This window comes from Balaenoptera borealis, assembly GCF_965194805.1.
Source record: "Balaenoptera borealis genome assembly, chromosome: 3".
Lineage (NCBI taxonomy): Eukaryota > Metazoa > Chordata > Mammalia > Artiodactyla > Balaenopteridae > Balaenoptera > Balaenoptera borealis.
In genome coordinates, this window is record NC_138866.1 from 125,785,530 (window position 1) to 125,805,815 (window position 20,286).

Genomic DNA, 20,286 nt, shown 5'->3' on the forward strand with positions numbered 1-20,286 from the left:
AACTGACACCTCGCTGGGATCTTGGAACTGAAACTCGCATAAGAAAGAGTCACACGGTGCTAATGCACTTTGAAAAGTCTGCTTCACTGATTTAAACTTGCACTCAAAGGCAGCCAGGCAGCATATGCATTTCATCCACGTTCTTAGAGGCTGCATGGGAAGCAAACCTGGTATCAGAATTATCTCATGGGTGTGATAAAGCCAATCATTTCATATAAATAGCATTTGTTACATAAGAAAAAAGATGCACATTCCTGCATACCTCACGTTCCTGCAGGCAGAGGAAGAACCTGCTCCTTGCCCTGGCTCTATATATTAAAACAGATGTCGGCCTGGGTCTGAACCTCCAGGAAACAACTTCAAAGTATTGTCACACCTTTTTCAGCCCAGATTTGGGCTCCTGGTGAAACTTCCTGAACATCAAACCAGATTGTCACTGTTAACCTATGGTCACCAGAGCCCTCCTCCTGGACACTGTGTAGGTCTGGTGGGGTGGGGAGGATGAGCGAGAGGGACATGGGGTGTGGGGGCCTACAACGCAGGGACACAGAGGGAAGGGGCATGGCCAATCTAGATCTGTCTTTGGTAAAGGAGGATTTGGAATTCACCTTCTCCAAGGGTCCTGCCAACCCTGCAAGAGTTACAAAGAGAACCTACAAGAGACTGGGAATTGCACACCTGCCTACTTCCAGTGAAGGCCTTTGAAGTTTCCTAGGGCGGCCCAGAGGCCCAGGACAGAGTAGCACGATGCGCTGTGATACATACAAAAATAAAGCAACCAGGCATCAATTTAGCTGGTCCCACGAAATTTCCTGCTGTTTTCTCCACTTCTAATAACGTGCACGTAAGCACTTAATGTTCGAACTAGCTCCGACTTTATGTATATATTATATCTAAATCATTTATTTAAAGGGGCTCCTGAAACGTAAGAAACAGCTACTTGTCTTTTAGAAATCAGGGGGTAATCAACCTCACTCTGGATTAAATTCTTGAATTAAACTAACAAGAAACCTAAATCAAGCCTCCTTACAGCAGAGAGTCTTGCAGGATACAGGAGGCGCCAGCAGGAGCCATCCTGAGCTTGGTGCCTCTGACCGTCTGTCCTGGGCCTGTGGACTCTGAAGCCTGAGGTTTCAGTGACCCTGGAAAATGCCCCTGGCCTGGAAAAGGGATTCAGTAAGGGGTTTTCACTTACTAGCTAAGTCTCCCCACATAAGTTATGTGGGGAGAACAGAGGAAGGAGTCCTCTTCGGTAAGAAGATCCCCAGCAAGAAAGAGCTGCTCATGCTGCCTTCCGCAGAGGAGAAAGGGCAGGGGGATATGTAGGAGTCTTCCGCCAAGTTGACTGCCAAGTACATCTCTACACAAGACGGGCTGGCACTAGGTTGGATGGTTGGAGATGCTGGACCCTGCCCTTCAATTCCTCATATTGCCATGTTCTAAACAGTCAGCAGCTTCTGTAGACTTTCCCCAGGGAGAAGGAGGCACTGACCATAGGGGGACATATTCTGGATCTACTTAGCAGTTTTTCACAGCAAATTTTAACAGTAGGGTTATACATCAGCCTCTTGTTTGCCTGGTTAAAGTTAATAATACCCCTTGTGGCAAACTATTTTCTAACAAGGCAAGGGCATTTCTATTATCACAGCATCATATCTGCTCTTTTACTACGTGGCCTTGCTACCCCTTCCCCCAAGAGGAGGGGTCCACTACATTTCCCCTTGATTCCTGGCAGGCTCACGACCATAGGATCAAGAGAACACAGCAGGCAGGGGGTGACCTCCTAGGATGGGTGCTCACAGGTGATGCAGCCTTGACTCCTGGAATCCTGTAACAACAGCCCTGAAGCCGCCATGCTATCAGGATGCCAGGCTACACGGACAGGCGTGTGCAGGCGGTCCGTGGGCAATCCTAGTGTTTGCGTCATCCAAACCCAGGCCCCAAAAGGAGCCTTCAGGTTAATCCCATCTTCATTCTTTCCAGCTGGGACCCCAGATGTCATGGAACAGAGACAAGTCATCTTCATTGTGTCTGAATCCGGCTTAATAAAAAAGTAGTTTATCTGCTAAGTTGTGGTGTCATTTGCTATGAAGCAGTTAGTAACCAGAACATCCTGAACCAGACCAGCTTGAGTATGTCGAAGTTTGGGGCTATGCGAGGCTGCACATGACACAGGGCCCTCCCAGGTACCCCAACTTTGTGAGACCACCCTTGGCACCCAGCTGTCTTTCCTGAAAGGCATGGTTTTGCATTCTTGCTCACAAAAATGTACTTTAATGCCTGACTATGACAATGGGTACATCTTTACATTTTTAAAGGCAACACACACCCCAGGTCTATCCTGGGTCAGCTAGGACAATACAACCTCCCCTCCCCTTAGATTCTGACTTGGCACCCGATGCCTTGCACTGCCTGGTCCCCACATAGCCTTTCCATCCCCAGATGCACTGTCTATCCTCCAGCCACACTGGGCCACTCACCTCACCCACTGTTTATTCATTTAACCTTTATCCTAACGAGGGGCATTTTTACTACTTCCAACCACTTAGGACACATATTAAATAATAAGGGATAAACATCCTCACATATAAGTCTGCATCGTATCTTTAGTCATTTCCATAGGAAAGATTCTTAAAAGTGGGACTGTGGGGCACTGAGTATGAGTTTCAAGGATCCTGATACATACTGCAGAGTGGTTTTCCAGAAACCGATTACTAGCAAAGTTGGACATGGTTTGAAACCTCATAGGTCATTGCTATTTTTCTTTTGTGAACTGTTTTCCCGGGTCCTTTGGCCATTTGAGGGCGTGTGTTTTCTCACTGGTGGGTGGGGGTCTTTTGTGATGCCCGTGTTCCCAACGTAGTTACTGCACCCACCCTGCCTCCGTGCGGGAACAAGGCAGGTGGGCTCCGGCTGGCTCAGAACCCACACTGGTGGGGACTGACCGCATGATGATAACCCAAAGGTTAGAGTCATGAGGGGGTGCAGGGTGAGGTGATACGGGAGTCTGGTGGGGGGGGATGCAGGAGCTTAGCTGCAGAGCTGCTCACTGAAATGAGGCCCAAAGGAACTTCATAACCAGAAACAGAAAGCGCAGAGGGGGCCAAAGGCTGGGTCTGTCCCCAGAGTCCACCAGAGATCAATGTGCTTGGATCTGGATGGGCAGGTAAAGAGGCAAAAGGTGAGGTCAGAAAGCGAGGGACAGGGCCCCGTGGGTGCAGGCAGGGCGGCGGGAAGCCTGAGGAGTGTTGAACAGGGAGGGCCTGAGTAGGGGCCCTGGCTGGGGGATGGTGTGGGGCAGGGCAGGCCAGGCAGACAGTGACAGCAACAGTCCTGGCAAGGGGCCTGAGGACCTGACTGGCAGATGGGCAGTGACAATGGAAAGCAGGTAATTTTAGAAATAACTTCTCATGACTTCATGATGGATTGGCTGTGCTGAAAGACAGGTGTTACATGTGAATCCAAAATCTCTGAACATCGGGAGGCCTGGAGCAGCAGCTGGCCGACAGACAGAGCTCCCTTTGAAACCCCACGTTGACGTGGGGATGTCACCCAGGTGACTAGCATGCTGGCCCGGGGCACAGAGGACAGTTCTGAGTGGTGGGATAACTTTGGGAATCTGCACAAAACTAGCATTGAAAGCCACAGGTCTTGAGACACCAAACAAGAGTTGAGTTAAAAAGAAAAGGATTCTGGACTGAGCCTGTAAGAACTCCAACATCTGAAGGTCAGGTGGACAAGGAAATACCAAGAACCAACACTTGGGCTGGGAAAGGGGTGGCCACTGAGCTGGGGAGAAACCGAAATGCTGTGGCATTCTGGAAACCCAGGGAGAAAGTGCTTAAAGACTAGGGGAAAAAGGCAGAACCCCCAGCTGCTAGAAAACAGGAAATGAAAAAGCTGAGTTTAACAGACACCTGCTGTGGGCAAGTATGGAGGGGATGATGTCTCCAGCACCCAGGGGCCCGGACTTCAATGGCCGTGAAAGAACCCCAAAGCGGAGCTTCCTCAAGACCCTTCCAGGGGATCCACAAGGTCAAAACAACCACTCTAAGATGGTGTTTGTCTTTTCACGGTGCTGACACGGATGGTGAAAAGCAAAGGTGGTGCCTTTGCACAAATCAAGACAATAGCACCAAATGTACCAACAGCCTTTGTCCTCTTCACCATCAGTCAGAATTACAGAAACACAACCACAAAAATAAAACAGAAAACAAATTAACTTAAGAATGCCCTTGCACTTGAGCCAGGACATTTGGGTATGTGTACGTAGCAGTGAAAGCTGCCCTATTCAAGCCACATATTAGGTGTGTCACTTTGCACAAACAACATAATCTTACTGAGCTTCAGTTTCCTCATCTATCAAGTGGGGCAAGATCAGAAAATTCAATGATGCGTTCTGTAACACACACAAAACAGGGCTAGGTACAGAATAAGCATTCAATTAATATTAGCTACTACTATTATTTAAAACAAAGGTTTTTATCTAGTACAGCAAGTTCTCTATCTTCCAACAATACTTTCTGAGTTTGCCTGGGCACTGAAGGCAAAGAGGCCTGGAGCTTGGACAGGAATCGTGTTACAAGAACCTCCTTTTGTATGAGCCAGACAGAAGATGGGTGAGCCAGTGGAAGGGGCTGTGGCTCAAGGCTGGGGTATGTCGCCTCAGCTATGGGTGCAGTGGTGAGTGGTGGACGGTGCTTGGGAGACAGGTGACAGGGGATCCTGTGCGAGTGCACCACTGTGGGGTGTGTCACTGCACCCCATGGCTCTCTGTGCCCTGCTGCTTCCTCCGTCACCGCATTTCATAACCACATGGGTGGCAGCAGAGAAATGTCCTCAAGAAAAAAGTCAGATAGTGGGTCTGACAATGAAGGTTTCTAGCAAGAAGGTAGAGCCAACTCACTCTGGGATGGGGAGGTCTAGAAGGGACCCCCTGGCAGAGCTCTGAGAGAGCCACTCCGTGGCTCAGAACCACAACATCGCCAGAGCTCTGAGCTGGGACCCTGGACTGATGTCAGAGAAGGCCCAGCCTCCCTCCTCATTCCGTCTTGTTACATGCGTAAGGCCTGCTGTTCTCCAAAAGAAGGACCTCAAGGAGGAGGGAAAATGTTGTTTTACATCTCAACATAGATATTTGGCTCAAGAGATACTTCTCCAACCGGAGAAACCCAAGGAGGACTGATCAGACTTTGCAGGTGGAAAACCATGGCACAGAGATCCGTGACATGCAGAGGCGTGGCGGGTGTGTCCTGCAGGAACCATAGGGTTGTCTGGACCTTGCTCCCAAGAAGGTCCACCACCATGTGGTCACGGAAGCAAGTAGATTGATCTCAAGGCAGGACATTGTGTTTTCTAAGCCAGATGTGATTGCATTATTGGAGTAACAAAAGGGACCCTTGGTGGTTGTGAGGGAAGGAATAAGAAGACAGCACGCATTTGTTGGCTTAGCAAGTGAAGCTATGTGTTACCTTGAAACTGAGTTCTTAAAGGACACAGAAGGAAAGGATTTGATTCTCTAATAGGAATGATAAATTTTCCAAGTTTGGAGTTAGGTAGCTAATCAGCTATGGAGAGATGACCACGTACAGAAAACGTACATTTCCCTCCCTGCATCAGGGAACCTATAATGGAGGAGGACCCAATGGCTGTAGGAATGTGGAAAGCCTCTCGGAACTCATGCTGGAGAGGTGCCCTGTGACTGCAGTGAGTGTGGGAAGGCGTTCAGTGCACAGCACCCACTTGCTGGAAATCAGAGCACTCCTACTGCTGAGAAACCTTTGAGTGTGAAAAATGTAGGAAGTTCTTTAGACTTAATTCAAGCCTCAAAATACATCATAGAAGTCATAATGGTGAGAATCCCTTTGAGTAAAGACAATGCAGAGAGGCTTAGAGAAATGGCAGGCAATGTCACACATAGCATAGAATTCACAGCAGTGCAAAATCCCTCCCATGAATACAATATGGGAAGATCTTTAGATATGGTTCAATCCTTAGAAGAAATCAGGGAATTCATACCGGCATAAGACCCTATGGAATACAGGGAATCCCCCAGTAATGGCCCAAGCCTTGTCCAACATCAAAGAATTTGTAATATGCTTTATTTAACCTAAAAGCCTACTGTTATATCATTACAGTATCTTGTAGTTGGACAGTATACTGAATTATCATTCTGTCATTCTACAATGCCAGACCCAGAGTAATAATCAAGAATTCATTTTTTAATAACTGGGTGAATGAATGGGTTCTCTTTGATTTTCTAGGTAAATTGATTGCAAAGAATAAGTTTTGTTTCTGCCTTTCCAATATTTATACCTATATTTTCTCTTCCTTGTATTAATGCATTAAACCTCATTTCAGACCCTGAGAAATACAGAAAAGACTTTGTACTAATGTGCCTGATGAAGGTGTCATCATGCCAAAGGGCTCTTTGGACTGCAGTTACAGAAACCCACACGAGTTGGTGAAACTGACGCTGAGAGCCAGGAGCGATCTGAGCCCCAGACCGGGCAGGAACCAATGTTATGCTATAAGGTACCCAAACGATGTTCTCTCAACTCCCATCTCTGCCTCTCCTGTTTTCCATCCCAGTGGCTACTGATGAAGAGAAGACCCTCCTGAAGAACCACGTGCAAGGTCCCAGGAAAGAATGCCTTGCCCTTCAGGTACCCTCCTTGGGTCAGTCATCAACAGTCCACAGCTAGGACCGTGTCGGCCCTGGCGTGGGTGAGGCACCTGTCAATCAACTGCAGTAGTGGTACCAGTGGTATTGGGGTGCAGGGACAGGGTCGTTTCTATGCACATGCACCAAGTCGTTTCTATGCACATGCACCAATGAGAGCTGAAGGGAAGGGCATCCTTAGAACAGAGGTGCTGATAACTCCAAAGTCATCCACAGCACAGAGCCCAGATTTGCAGGGCCCTTTGTAGTTTACGCAGAGCTTGTTCATATCATCTCCATTGCTCCATCTTCAATACTCCGGGATTCTATTTTATATACATTTTACACATGAACAGACAGAGGCTCAAAGAGCCTCTTCAGTGACTTTTCCCAGGCGATTCAATTACGAAATCCAGGGACTCCAACTCCAAATTCTATTCTCTCCAGTCTCTCTGGCCATTGTCATACAGTGATGACCATCTCTTACACCCAGTTAGATCTCTGACATCATTGAAGTCTTAAGGAGGTTGGAAGTGAATTTCAAACTTTTGAGACTCTCAGGGATGATACTCCCAATTAAACACTGAGTGAAGGTTACAAAGAATATCTGCAAGTGTTCACTATAAGCAACGCTAAACATCGCCAAGCCATGTCGTTCCCCACACGGGGTAGAAACTAAGAGATCTGCTGGGAACTTTGTCTGGAATCAGAATCATATTCAGCCTCACATACAAACAAGTGGGAATATTTGTTTCCTGGCCTGCTGTGGTATTCCCCAAGAAACACAATCGCTCCCAAGGTGTCTGAGAGTAATCCCCACCAAAATGTCAATGGTGTCAAGGTTTCTAGTGCTAAATGTTAATTTTGAAAATAAAAAATAAAGTAAGGCCACTATTTACATGAACTCTCTGAAACTAAAAGACATAGGCATAAGGACAACACACGTCTTTCTCCATGATTATATTTCAAAGGCATATTCTCCCCACCTAGTCTGGTGTTATTGAGGCCCCTTATCACAACCTCAAAAGTCCTGGACACATTTGCTCACACCCTGATGATGATTTCAATAGGCAGCACATTCAAAAGATTCCCAAACCCTCACCCTAACCCCTACCCCTAACCCTAACCCTAACCCTGAGACTGGATGGTCTCAGCTTTTCTGTAAGAAAGTTGGGAGTGGATGCCTTCCCTGAGGGGCACCAGGGATGGGGACTCACACCGCACACACTGTGAGCCCGTGTCATGACTTGGGGCTTATCCACTGCCCTAAACTCCCCAACTGAGTCAGCTGCCTGAGTCTCCTCACGACCCCGGCCCCTTCCTCCTCTTCTCCGCTGGCTGCTCCAGTCTGTCATTCAGCAGAAGCTTTTTCCCGTTTCGAATATGAATGATTTCAGCCTCTTATTTTCTTTCACTTTTCAGATCCATCTGATGAGCACAGCTGGCCCCAGAGCAGAGCAACACAGGGGAAGGTGGTGGGGTAGGGGGTGGGGAGCAGGTGGGAAAAGGGAGCAGAAAATGCCAATCCTTATTCTTCTCCTTGTCTCAATTATATCTGCAAAAAGACACCAGTAGTTGTGTTTCTGGGGAAGACAGAGGTGAAACTATGAAAAGCAGTGCTGCGTTAGAGCCCACCAACCTTGCCTCCACACCATTTTCATGCAGTTAGAGCTACTGGTGCCAGGGCCGGGAGACTTCATTCCCAGGTCCCATCCAGTCTGAGGATTCTCAACAGCTGGGAGAAAGGGTGAGGGTACAATTTAAAGTCCTCCCAGCCGGACGCATCTCTGGATTCTAAGGTTCTACCATGTGGAGGTGTAGCACCACTGCCCTGTGGACTCAGCACCCCTGGGAGATGGAGAATGTCATCCCTCCCAGATAGACCAGGGCCAATAGCGGCCAGGGACCTCTGATACCATGGCGGTGGGCTGGGTGGGTGGGTGGTCAGAGCCAGCAGGGACTGTGAAAACCAAGTGGTTGAACCCACGCCCAGAGATTCTGATTCAGGAGGGCTGGGAGGGCCTGAGAATGTGCACTTCTAGAAAGTTCTCAGGTGATGCTGACGCTGCTGGTTTGGGACCCTAAAGCTTTCGTTTTATAGATGAGAACGCTGAAGACCTCAGAGGGGACGCCATGACTGGAACCCAGGTCTCTTGACTCAAAGACTCAAAGAAATCCTCTAACAAGAAGGAAAGAAGGAAGGGAAGAAGGAAGGAAGGGAGAAAGGGAGGAAGGTATTAAATAATCTTAAAAAAAGAAGAGAAAGCACAAAACAGCTCGCTGAAGTCTGAGTGTGTGGGGAGGGCACAATTCCATCTGGGATCCTGGGATGAGGGCGTTGGGGGGCTGCAACTGGATCCACTGCTCAGCTGCCTTCCAGCCGATGTCTCACAGCAACTCAGACAATGTAACTAACTCCTGTGGCCTGTAGAGCCCTCTGGGCCCACCCATCCTCAACCCACTAATGGCAGCCTGGGGGCAGCATACACTGCCTTGAGGCATCAAGCCTGCAGGAGGAGGGGCCTTTATGGAACTGCCCGAGGGAAGGTCTCAAGGAGACAGGGTCAGAGGTCAAGGTCCTCTTTGTAAATCGGGGTAAGAATCAGAGAATTGGGACATTTACCAAAGTGACATTTTTTTTTTTAATTCAAGTATAATTAATTTGCAATATTGTGTTAGTTTCAGGTATACAGCAAAGTGATTCAGTTATACATTTTTTCAGATTCTTTGCCGTTATAGGTTATTACAGGATATTGAATACAGTTCCCTGTGCTAAACAGTAGGACCTTATTGTTTGTCTGTTTTATGTATAGTGGACAAAGTAGGAGTCTAGGATTAACAAATACAAACTACTATACAAAGTGACTTCCTTTCCCAGAATATTCGTGGTGGAAACAGTGGGCTGAGCGGGAGAAGTCTTGATTTCTAGTCTTGACCTTACAACGAGCTGGCATCTTAGGTGAGTCACTTGGTCCCTAGGAAGTTGGATTCTGTTAAATATACAAAATTAATGATTTATTAGGGATTTTTCCAAATTTTCTATTCCATCATTCATCTTATTTTTTGGTTTTCTTGCTTTGCCCCTCTTTTTGAGTAGGAGGGTCAAGGAAGTCCCATCTCCTCTTCTAGTTTGTAGAATAGGAAAAGCTTACCTAAATGGGTATTTGTGACATGGGCCCATGATGAGGGAGTCAGGTAACCCAGCAGCTAAAAGGCTTTCTAGTCGGCTTTGTGTTGACCAGGCTGACATGTGTTCCTATGATCTGCCATGAAGTGGATTTTATACTAACCGGCCTTCAAGAATATTCCACAGAGGGGGCCTTTGCCCCATTTGAAACCTGCCTTCCTGCAGCTCTCCTGGGCCTCGTCCTTCCCCTCCAGCTCCCGAGGACAAAGGTCCTGGGGAGTAGGGCTTGGCCGGGGCTGCTCCTTGTCTCCAGCTCCATTGACACTCTCCTTAAATGCACTCATACGTGAAGGCTCTAAACAGCATCTGTGCGACGCAGAGGAGGCCACAGCCCTACCTCCAGCTCAGACATCTCCCCACAACTCTGGATTTCTGCGTCTGCCTGCCCTCCTGACGTTTCCACTCACTCCATCCCAGCCTCACCCAGCCAGACCTCTTCACTTCCTATCCCACACTCTCTCCAACCCCTCCTCTTCCCTCCCCAGCTTAATAAACAGCACTGGCAGCCACCCAGCTTCCCAGCCAAGAACCTAAGCCTTCCTGATTTCTTCTCTTTTTCTGGCCCCACATGCAGCCAGTGGGCAGATTAGAACACACATCACATCTCTCCCCTTCTCGTGGCCTCCAGTCCCCACCTTGGCTACTTCCTAATATCTCTTGCCCCACTGCCTGATACCCCTGCATCCTTTGCCTGACTACAATCTAAGCCCTACACAGCAGGCAGTGACTTTTTTAAAAAGCAAAAACCAGATTTCATCACCCCCAACTGAAAACCTCCCAGAGTCTGAAACCCAAACTCCATGGCCAGGCTCACAAAAGCCTGTCCTGCTCAGCCCTGCCTCCCTCCCCGGCATCCTGGGCCCCACGCCCCGCCGACCAGCTGGCCGCCTTGGGTCCTAACCCGGAGCTTCTTTCATCTGTTGTTCCCAATGCCTGGCTCCTTCCCCGGTACAGGTCTCACCCTGAACGTCTCCTCTGAGACACTCTGCTGACCATTCAGGCTGGAGTGGGCCAGGCTCTCTCTGCCACACCACCCTTAGTTCTCTGCACCGCAGTTATCACCGCCAGATCATTTTCTTGTTTATGTGTTGTCTTCCCTACCAGGATGCGGGCGTGCTCACCTCTGCGGCCTCAGAGCCCACTCGGGACATGGCTGGCCCCTAGGAGTGCTCAGGAAACACTCACCAGGCCCCAGTGATGGGACACTGGCAGGGCTTCCTCTGGGAGCAATAGCCCAGGGGCAGAGGGGGGACAGAGGCCAGCGCCAGGGGTCTTGCCCTGGACTGCTGGAAATAACCCTGCCGCAGTCACGCAGAATGGCTCTTCTAACCACCATCCACAGAAAGCACCGCAGACCTCGCACCCAATGCAAAGGGGCAGGTGGCACGTGGACACTGAGAATGACCCCCGAACTGACTTGCCTCACCCCACCCCCTGCCCACGAGGGCACTCAGAGGACCTGTGCGGCTCTGCATCTCAGCTCAGCTCCCCAGCTTTTCCGAGCATCTCTCCAGGAAGAGCCAGGGACGCCCTTTCTGATAAACTGGGGTAGGATCTGTTCTCTTCTCCTGCCAGCACCCATCGAGGACCTCAGTCACTTCAGTTCCCACCCTCTGGGCTGATTCTGGCTTGGTGGTGGCTGTTACCCACCAGGATCACCAACCAGGACTGGAGGGGGCATGGGAGCTGCTGGGCTGCGGGGGTCCTGGGGGAGACCAGGGCCAACATCTCCCTTCCCTCCAGCCTCCATGGCTCCCTTTGGGACAGAGGGTCGCCTCCTGCCTGCCCTGGTCTCCCCTGGCCTCTCTGCTTACTGTCCTCCATTACCCCTCCATGGTCCACTGTTGCCTTCTTCCTAGAAAGCATCCCTACTCTTGTCTCTGCCTCTTATGAACAGAATGACACACGTTTCCTGCTCATTCTCTGTCATTATTAAATCACAGTTCTGGAAGGGGGAGGGAGGTGTCATTTTCTTAAGTCTGCCTGTTTTCGTGACCAGAGCTACTAGTGGAAGGCTTACAAGCATTTCACTGTCACTTACAAAAGGCCATTCAGTTGCCCTCCAATGCATGCTTCTCTGATTAAAAATGATTTGGAGCATCTTTCCTTTGCTTTTTAACCTTGTGATTTTCCTGTCCTGTAAAATGTCTGATCAGATACTTTGCCCTTTTTTCCATCTGGGCTTTTCTTGGTTTCCGTTGCTTTGGAAGAGTTCCCTGCATATTGTTACTTGAAATTGGTGAGATTCCCCCTAGAATGTCATCTGACTGTGGGTGCTATCCAAGGTCACCTTCATTGAACAGAAATTCTTAATTCTAATGTGATCAAATTCTTTCTCTTTTTTTTTTGCCTTATAATTTGTGCTCGTCAGGTTCATTTAAGTCCTTCCTACAGCTAAACCTTCTTCAATTAACTTTATAATTTTATCTTTCACATTTAAGTCTTTTTAACCTCTGTATGTGGTGTTTGGTATAGATCCAGTTTCCTTTTTCTCTATATTCAAATTTCCCTCTATGGAGAGTTTCTACATAGAAACTTTCCTTATTGATTTGTGGTTCCACCTTAACGTATATTAAGCTCCTGTCCTATGGAAGTCTGTTTCTGAGCTCCTTCTTCTGTGCTGTGGGTCCATTTGTCTGTACTTGCACAAGACCACAATTTTTAATCACTAGAGATTTGTGGTATGCCTTAATATCTGGCAAAGTAACTTTACACTGACAGCTAGATCTTTAAAGAGATTATTTAATAACTCTATCTCACCATGCACAAAGCAATGTAATAATCCCAATGATATAAACACCTATTCTAATATAAAATGGTCACTTCCTATTTTTGTTGAGTGCCCATTGTTACTGGTATATGATGGGGGGGGGAATGGGAGAAAACTATAAATGATAAATGATTGCTTCACTCATTCATCAAATATTTATTAAGCACCTACTAAGTGCTAGCTGGCATTGTTTTAAAGGCTGGGGATGGAGCAGTGAACACAAACCAAAAAAGAAACCCTGCCTTCATGAAACTTACATCTGAGTAATGGAAATCAGGAAATCATTTCAACAGCCTCTCCTCCCCCTAGCCTACTGGCTAGGGAATGTCCTTTCCCTGGGTGTCCTGGGTAAGAACCTACTCTGGCTTTTTGAGTGAGTGTTTCATGAGAAGAGAGACCATTTTAACCTGCAAGTAAATAAAATGTTATTGCTTCTCTTAGGGTTTATTGGCAACCCAGATCTATGAATTAATTTACTCAAGATTTAATTTAAAAATAAAAATCAATGTTATTTAGGTTCATTGAAATAACAGCTAATTTCTTTTCTCTCCAGAGTTTAGTCATTGTTCTGATATTGAATAAAGATCTGTAAAAATGAAGATTAAAAATACTGCTGTTATGAATCTTTTAAATGATAATACAATCTAGTTATGTTCATTATGTTTTTTTCATACTGAAAATGAGACTATCCCTGAAAACAGCAACTTGGGACTAAAAGAAATCTACACAAATTCAGATCTGCACTCTCCTTCTCATCCCAGGGAGGAGTAACACAGGAGGACGCAGTTCATCCTAGATGCATGCACAGGCTTTGCTGGGGGCCTCTCCTAGCCAGTGGGTGATGCCAAGATACCTGAGGTTTCCAGTCTACCAGACGCTCAGCGGGAGGAGGGCTGACTGCAGTTTTTAGCACCACGGTGGTTTCACTTCATTTGCTCAGAACAGTATCGTAACATGGGGCTCAGACACCCTCAGGGGTTCAGTCAGAGAGCCGAGCTGGGGGAGGTAGGTTTACTATGCTCCACAGAGGTTTTAGAGTGAGGGAGAGCTGAGGTAGGAGGAGGAGGAGCTATGACACACACAGTTATGGACTGGCTGATCTCTCCAGTATTTCTGAGAGGGGACAACAGTGGGCTAGGATTCCTGTTAACTTCCTATGTCCTCCCAGGCAGATCCCACAGAGGGTACCTCCTCACCCACCTTTACAGAGCACTGGGGATGGGAGCACAGCTGGGCAACGTGGGGCACATTTTGACCTCTCTGTACTCGTAGGTAAGCCTCTTAGGGCACAAAGAATTCTGAATGCAGCCAGTGGTGCTAAGTGCCTTCCCCTGCACGGAGCTTCAGGCTCTTCCCTCTTCCTCCAAGCCTGGCACCTGGCCAAATGCTTTAACAGTCTTGTTCCTGAAACCCTCATGATAACCCCGTGAGGACGGTGCATCATTCACATTTCACTGAAGGCTGAGATGAGGCTTGGAGAGCCTGCACAAAATGCAACTAGAGGGTCTCTTCCTTGTGGCGGTGGCTAGAGAGCAGAGTACGAACTGTGGCAACCGGCGTCATGGCAGGACAGGCATTTAGAAAGTTTCTTCCCCTCTTTGACCGAGTATTAGCTGAAAGAAGTGCAGCCAAAACAGTAAGCAAAGAAGGCATTATGTTTCCAAAACAATCACAAGGAAAAGTATTGCAAGCAACGGTAGTAGCTGTTGGATCGGGCTCTAAAGGAAAGGGTGGAGAGATTCAACCAGCTGGTGTGAAAGTCGGAGATAAAGTTCTTCTCCCAGAATATGGAGGCACCAAAGTAGTTCTAGACGACAAGGATTATTTCTTATTTAGAGATGGTGACATTCTTGGAAAATATGTTGACTAAAATAAGTCACTATTGAAATGGCATCACGTGAAGCTAGCTGCCTATTCCACTGAAGTTCTGAAATCTTTCATCATGTAAATAATTTCCATGTTTCTCTTTTATAATAAACCAATGATATCCAAACTAATGAAAAAAAAATGCAACAAGATTCAGAGCAGGAACTGTAACCGAGCAGGACCCCATGGGGCCTTCGCTGAATAGACACCCTCCACCCCCATGTCCTCTGCCTGTCTCTTGTCTGCAGAAAAACCTTAGCTTCTTAGGCCTTCCCTGATTTCCAAAGAGTAAATTTAATCAGAGAAGTGAAAAAAATGCAGAAAGAAAGGAAACAGTTAAGCAAGCCAAAATAACAATAGTTTAGCCATTAAACAAAGTCAAGGTCCTTTAGTTCCTCCTCAAGAGCTATAGATAATATTCTGAGCCATGTCCTTTGAGCTATTTTGCAGGTAATGAAACCCCTACCAGGTGGAAGAAGTTAACTGTATGTTGCCCACAAGCATGTAGACCCCAGACTAGTTGGAACCAGAAGGTTGATGGTGTTGACTCCCTTGCCACCAATCAGAAGAATGTCCACAAGCTGATCACACACTCCACAACCCCCCTCCCTCACCCAGTCTCTAAAAACCTTTCCCTGAAACCCACTGGGGAGTTTAGGTCTTTTTGAGCATTAGCTGCCTGGACTCCTTGCTTGGCTCCTGCAATAAAAGCTGCACTTTCCTTCACCACAACCCAGTGTCAGTAGATTGGCTTTACTGCACATAGGCAAGCAGACCCAAGTTTGGATCGGTAACAGAACCACGGCCATGTTTACTGAACCTGAATCTCTGCATTAGTCAGGGTTCCCCAGAGAAACGGAACCAGTAGTGTGTGTGTGTGTGTATGTCTCTATCTGTATGTCTCTACATATCTATAGATATGTCTCTATCTATATGTCTTTATGTCTCTATGTCTCTATTTTCTCTCTATTTACCTACCTATCTGTAAGAGAGTTTGATTTGAAGGAATTGGCTCCCATGATTATGGGGGTTGGCAAGTCCAAAATCTGCAGGGTGGACTGGTAGGCTGGAGACTCAAGGAAGGGATGCTGCTGCAGCTTGAAGCAGAAGGCTGTCTGGAGGCAGAATTCCTTCTTCCCAGGCTGACCTAAGTTTGTTCTCTTGAGGCTTCAGCTGATTGGATGAGGCCCACCCACATCATGGAGGGTCGTCTGCTTTACTCAGGGTCTACTGATTTATACGTTAATCACATTTTAAAAACACCTTCACAGCAGCATTCAGATGTGTTTGACCAAAATATGGATACTATGATCTAGTCAGGTTGACACATAAAATTAACCATCGCTGTTTCCATAATTGTTAGACATAACGTGAAAGAAATTAAGAACAAAAGTAAGCTTCTAGGTTAACTAGGACCCCACATTTTTATAGCACTTCTAGTTTTTATTCTACATTTATAGACAGAGGTTTCTTTCCAACATCACTCTTGTGCAAACATGAAAAGAAAATTAAGATTTCCTGGAATTCTTCATCAATGATGCCCCATGTCCTGACACCTCAGGAGCGAGGATGCTGTCAGAGTTGCCTCTGGGATGTTATTCCAAGCTGCAGACAGCCCTCTGCAAGCTGAGGGGTGGTGTTTTCTTGCTTAGGGTGGGCTGACTGATTTGTTTTTTATGTATTTCAGCAATAAAAAAGAATGATAAATTCATCTACCTCTAGAGACCTTCCTTCTTTGGGATACATAAAGCACTTGATTCTGGTGGGCAAGGAAGTGTAGACTCACAGTCATGTCTTAAAGAGGCTTACCTGTTCCATTAAGATGAAATCCAAGTGCCACTCTCTGCCCCCCATCCTTCTGTGCACACAGCACCATCTCTCTTCAATGCAGGGTCAAGTGTAATCCCTCTGAAGATGTTTTAACCAGCAAATCAAACTCAGCACATGAAAAACGGTGACACCATAAACTGCCATGACCAGGTGTGCACAAGCCTGGGCCATGACAACCAGTCACAACCAGCCCTGGACCTGGGCGGGGGCACGACTCCCAGCAATTTTAGAGGTGATGGAATGTGGAGGAGACGTGCATCTTAGAATCCATGAACTATTCCTACAGCTCATTCACTAGAAACACTGAATCTTCAAAAGTGGCCCACCATCCAGTGAGCGTGAAACAGCCTGAAGAGGGGGCGGCATTGCCATCTGTATTTACCTAATATATTACCTTATTACTAAAACCTCTAAGTTTCTAGCTGACACTTCATTACTTAAATAGATGTCATCTCCTTTATAAACAGGCCAACCACACAGCCCAGTTTTCCTGGAAGAGCAAATTATAAACGGTGCTCCTCTGTAAAGTGTCCAATTTTGGACAATCCCAACCTGCAAGGTCAAAACCCTTTTTTTAAAATTAATTTTTATTGGAGTATAGTTGCTTTACAATGTTATGTTAGTTTCTGCTGTACAGCAAAGTGAATCAGCTACAGTATACATATGTCCCCTCTTTTTTGGATTTCCTCCACATTTAGGTCACCACAGAACACCGAGTAGAGTTCCCTGTGCTATATAGTAGATTCTCATTAGTTATCTATTTTATACACAGCAGTGTATATATGTCAATCCCAATCTCCCAATTCATCCCACCCCTCCTCCCCTCTCCCCGTATCCATATGTCCATTCCCTACCTCTATGTCTCTATTTCTGCTTTGCAAATAAAGAACACTCTTTGACATAAATTGCAGCAAAATCTTTTATGATCCACCTCCTAGAGTAATGAAAACAGAAACAAGAATTAACAAATGGGACCTAATTAAACTTAAAGCTTTTGCACAGCAAAGGAAACCATAAACAAAACAAAAAGACAACTCTCAGAATGGGAGAAAATATTTGTAAACGAAGCAATCTCCAAAATATACAAACAGCTCACGCAGCTTAATATCAAAAAAAACCAAACAACCTTATCAAAAAATGGGCAGAAGACCTAAATAGACATTTCTATAAAGAAGACATACAGATGGTCAAGAAGCACATGAAAAGATGCTCAACATCACTAATTATTAGAGAAATGCAAATCAAAACTACAATGAGATATCACCTCACACCAGTCAGAATGCCCATCATCAAAAAATCTACAAACAGTAAATGCTGGAGAGGGTGTGGAGAAAAGGGAACGCTCTTGCACTGTTGGCGGGAGTATAAAGTGGTACAGCCACTATGGAGAACAGTATGGAGGTTCCTTAAAAAACTAAAAATAGAACTACTATAAGACCCAGCAATCCTAACTACTAGGCATATACCCAGAGAAAACCATAATTTGAAAATATATATGCACCCCAATGTTTGTTGCAGCACTATTTACAATAGCCAGGACATGGAATCAACCTAAGTGTCCATCAACAGAGGAATGGATAAAGAAGATGTCATACATACATACAATGGAATATTACTCAGCCATAAAATAGAAGAAAATAATGCCATCTGCAGCAACACAGATGGACCTAGAGATTGTCATATTGAGTGAAGTAAGACAGAGAAAGACAAATATATGATATTGCTTATATGTGGAAACTAAAAAATGATACAAAATGAACTTATTAACAAAACAAAAGTAGAGTCACAAATGTAGAAAACAAACTTACAGTTACCAGGGGATAAGGGGGGGATGAATAAATTGGGATTGACATATACACACTACTATATATAAAATATATAACTAATAAGAACCTACTGTATAGCACGGGAACTCTACTCAATACTCTGTAATGGCCTATACGGGAAAAGAATCTAAAAAAAGAGTGGATATATGTACGTATATGTATAACTGATTCACTTTGCTGTACACCTGAAACTGGCACAACACTGTAAATCAACTATACTCTAATAAAAATTTTAAAAAATGTTTAAATTGATTTGAAATAAAACAGACAAACAAAAACAGAGATTTGCTCCTATTACTGCTGTTCTAAGGAAAAATCCGTGTGTGTTTCGAGTCTCTAGTGCTGGACTATTTCTGCACAGCACATCTGTTATTGGACATTATATTAGTCTGCTAGGGCTGCCATCACAAAATACTGGGGGACTTAAACAACAGACATTTATTTACTCATGGTTCTGGAGGATGGAAGTCCGAGATCAAGGTGTTGGAGGTTTGGTGTCTCCTGAGGCCACTCTCCTTGGCTTGCCCATGGCCACCTTCTCCCTGTGTCCTCCCGTGGTCTTCCTCTGTGCAGACACATCCCTGGTTTCTCTCTCTCTTCTTATAAGGATCAGGACCCCACCCTCATAACCTCCTTTATCCTTAATTGCCTCCTTAAAGGCCCTGTCTCCAAATACAGTCTCACTGGGGTTGGGGCTTCAACATATGAAGTTTACGTGGGGCCACAATTCAGTCCATAGCAAATGCGACCTTCCCGGAAACTCTGAGACCGAGGAGATCATTGATATAAAGGTGGTTTCCACGAGCTGCCTGGTGTCATGCGTACAGTTCATTCTTTCATTCAACAAGCATTTACTGAGCTGCCTGATGCCTGATGTGTTTGCTGTCCCAGGTGCCCCAGCTATGGCAGCGGACAAGTCAGAGCAGGTTCCCATGCTCCTGGGTTGGCGTGTGGGCAGTGGGGGAAAATACACCTAAAATAAACCAGGCCGCTTCTGGTGCTGGTCAGGCAGGCAGAAGAGAGAGGTCAAGGGTACCGGGCCTGAGATGTGATTTTTCTCCTGCTCACTGCACCAATCAAGAGGAAGGACCAAACCACCCAGGGGATGGCCAGGAGTAAACCTGCTATAGCCCTGTAAGTGCCCAAAGTGGACAGCGAGACACTGCATCCCAGCAAGATGACCAGTTACTCCCAGCTCAGCAAACAGAAGTGTCAGCCTGTGTGTTCCAGCTCACCCATGCAAGGGGCTGCTGGGAGACCGCGGGAATGCCACACACAGAGGGAAGACCTGCACTTAGGGAACCCGTGGCTTTGACGGCAGGTAGAGAGAAGCCTGCTCCTCGTCTGGAGGGAGCCACACTCTCACCTCTGTGACAAGGCCCAAGGGAAAGAGCGGTCGGGCCCCTAGAGGTGCATTGAGGTGGCAATGCTGGGTGCACAGAGGGGCGGGAGGAGATGAGGTGGCCGCCGAGGCCCTCAAGGAGGAGACGGGGCTGCAGGCTATGTGGCCAGGAGGCAGCCACACAATCGGCTGGAGAAAGCTTTCCGAGCAGTGCAAAAATCTTAAGGCAGGAGTGAGTCTGGGGTGGTTCCTGGCCCAGAGAGAAGGCCAGAGTGGTCAGAGGGGACCCAGCCAAGACAAGGGGCACAGAGGGGCAGAGGGCTGGGCTGCGTGGGCCTGCAGGTCATGGGGCTGGGGGGTGGGGGTGGGCTTTGTTCTGAGCGTGATGGGAAGACACCAAGCAGAGGAGAAACACCACCTGATCTGTGTCCCTGAAAGACCTCCCTAGCCGTGGGGCAACAAGGGGATGTGTTCAGAGCTGGAGTAGCCATGAAACCAGGGGTCAGTCCACTGAGACAGGAAAGGGGGTGTGTCTGGGCCAGTGCCAGGTTCATGCGGTGAGGGTGTCAGAGCTCATCGAGGGGAAGTGTGATGAGGACGACCAAGCTGATTCAGCTGCCACCTGCTGGGTGATGATCCACGGCCCACGTCGGGGATTTGCACAAACAGTCTCTTTTTATCCAGACAGTAGTCCCAGAGCTATGTTTTTCTTCTCAATTTTCAGATGAGAAAACACTATCAGAGACTGGTTCAAGACGGCGGAGTAGAAGGACATGCTCTCACTCCCTCTTGTGAGAGCACTGG

The 20,286-nt window shown here is 46.9% G+C and overlaps 1 protein-coding gene, 1 long non-coding RNA gene and 1 pseudogene across 4 annotated transcripts in view; 2 read left to right on the top strand and 1 right to left on the bottom strand.

Annotated features, from left to right (window-relative positions):
• LOC309624921 overlaps nucleotides 1-20,286 on the top strand; it is a 999,471-nt gene that overhangs the window by 326,958 nt on the left and 652,227 nt on the right. The gene's annotated exons all lie outside the window — the stretch shown is intronic.
• LOC309624910 (OTU domain-containing protein 7A) overlaps nucleotides 1-20,286 on the bottom strand; it is a 384,496-nt gene that overhangs the window by 280,073 nt on the left and 84,137 nt on the right. The window lies entirely within an intron of this gene.
• LOC309625790 (10 kDa heat shock protein, mitochondrial pseudogene) lies at nucleotides 11,218-15,365 on the top strand (annotated as a pseudogene). The gene has a single exon. The product of its transcript is annotated as a 10 kDa heat shock protein, mitochondrial pseudogene (transcript).